Source organism: Triticum dicoccoides, chromosome 3A (genome assembly GCF_002162155.2).
Source record: "Triticum dicoccoides isolate Atlit2015 ecotype Zavitan chromosome 3A, WEW_v2.0, whole genome shotgun sequence".
Classification (NCBI taxonomy): domain Eukaryota; kingdom Viridiplantae; phylum Streptophyta; class Magnoliopsida; order Poales; family Poaceae; genus Triticum; species Triticum dicoccoides.
In genome coordinates, this window is record NC_041384.1 from 6,946,715 (window position 1) to 6,949,149 (window position 2,435).

The following is a 2,435-nucleotide window of genomic DNA, read 5'->3' on the forward strand; positions in this document are numbered from 1 at the left end:
TTGGGGGGTTAATTTAGGTGTTTCATATATTGTGTTAGCTAGCTATAATTAATAGAGAGAAGTGTCCTCTCTTATGTCCGTGCTTGGTCAACGCTACGTACTATACATACGTATAGAGAGGACTAGACATGCTAGCTAGCTAGTAAGAAAACAAAGGAAACAGAAGATCGTCATGAACATATATGCATAAAGAGAGAAGTGATATCGACCACCTCTCCTTCTCTGAGAGATTGGTCGAACAACAAGTTCTCGTATATCTATCTGACACTACCGGCTACATATATACCATAATTATCTCTTACAAATATAATCATACGGACTCAGGGTCCACATAGTATTCTCCGTCTTCAGCGATCACGTGGTCAAGAAAGAATGCTGCCAATTCCTCTTGAATTGCTCGCATGCGAGCTGATTCTAGGAGTTCATCCTGCTTCCGAAACATCTAATTTAAAGAAGGGGGTCAATACATATATATATGAATGAATGAAACTCAACACAAATGATGGTAATAAAATAAAATTGTGAATGTTGTTATTTACGTACTTCATATTTTTCGTCAGTGTAGCCCCCGCTCACAGGTCGTGTGGCGGATGGACTCGCAAATGTAGTATCCACAGAAATCATTCCCTTGTTCCTGCCACAACCACTTTACAAGAAATAGAGGTCAATCAAACTGATAAGCAAGAATGCCAAATGGTATTGATGAAACTAGCACTTGAATCACTAGTAGATGCGTGGAACATGCTACTATAGTACTTACTTTCGGGTGTCTAAATTGCAGCTCCTTCGGCAGTCCCGGAGCTTTTCTAGTGAATTTTCTCCAAACCCTGCTGGACAAAGAAAACAATTACTTGATATATCAGGAAATGAACAAAGTTGCTGATATGGTGGATAATGATCGATTTAACTTACTTCTCGAGTATTTGAGTCATGTCTGCATAGTCCTGGGGATCTTTTCGTCTTGAGTCTAAGACGGTTACTAGTCCCTGCTCAAGCTTAATCTCTAGGAGAATATAGTGGAAACTGCACTCGCATGCATAACTCATCAATTACATTACTATAACCTTGACTAATATATAAGGGAAACCGAATACGCACAAGACAGTAACACTCACTTGAAATTGTAAGGAAAGAGTATTATATCTTTGTTTTCATTTATTACCAACGATCGTAACAAGTTGGCCTCGGTAGCTGCGGCATGAAATTTAACTTGAGTTGCATCTATGAGATATGTGTTAATGAACCCAATATCACTGACTTGTCTTTTCTTCAATTCGGCGATCTTCAATCTGCATAATATAGTGAGGATGATTATAAATACATGCAATGAAAGAGCTGAGCTATATAGAGAGACTTAATGACAGAAGTAGTACTACTTACAGACAGTAGCAGGCGACCGTTGGTTTATCGAGGTCCAATTGATTTAAAAACTAAAAGAACTCCTCAAATGGAACAGGCAACAGTTCAATTTCAACGAGGTCATGCTCCTTTTTAACTTTCACATACAAAGTACTCCTCCCCCCAGAGTCTCTGCAGATTTTCAAGTACCAATCATGCAATCTTCGCATCATCGTTGATAGAGATCTTTCATCTTTGACGAGAGGCTTCCCGTACTCGTATCTTTGTATCTGCACCTCCATGAAATCATAATGTACATCATCGGGCAGGTAATCGCCAAGATTTCTATAACCGGGCACCATCCTCGGATCATTAGCGACATTGTCGCTAGGCACCTTGAGCGGGGGGCACGATTGATTCGCTTGTTCGCCGAGCTGGGCAATTTGTTTCCCAGCTCGTCGTTCTTTCAGCCTTTGATCACTGACATTACTTCCCGACCGCTCCGCTTTGGCAAATTCCTTTCCAATAATGCGCTCATAGTTTCCTTTTGGCGGAGACTTGGGTGGTTTTGTCAGGGCAGCCAGAGTGCGCTTCGCTTTCACCGGATCTACCTTCTCCTCCGGAGGTGGATGTTTCTTTGCTTTCACCCCTTCAAAGTAGTTCCTCACTTCTTCTCGTGCGATCTCGGCGTTCTCCTCTGGGGTCCTCTCGTATGGTAACTTCTGTGGAGTCTTCAGAGAAGGACCAAATCTATATTTCCTCCCGCCACCGGCTGTACTGCTAGACGCCGGCCGAGCAGACGGAGCGGTTGTCTTCTTTACTTGCTTATAAGGCAGAGGAGAAGGACTACGACGCGCTGGAGCAGCCGGAGCGGCGGCAGGTCTCTTCCGCCCTTGCTGACGAGGCGGAGAAGGAGGAGGCTGGCTGCTCGGGCGCGTCGGTGCAGGCGGAGAAGGAGGCGGAGTGCCGCCACGCGGTGGAGAAGGAGCCAGTTGAGTGCCCTGATCGTCACTCGCCGGAGGAGGAGGCGGTGGAGGAGGCGGAGTGCCCTGACTCGCCGGAGGAGGAGGCGGTGGAGGAGGCGGAGTGCCCTGTCT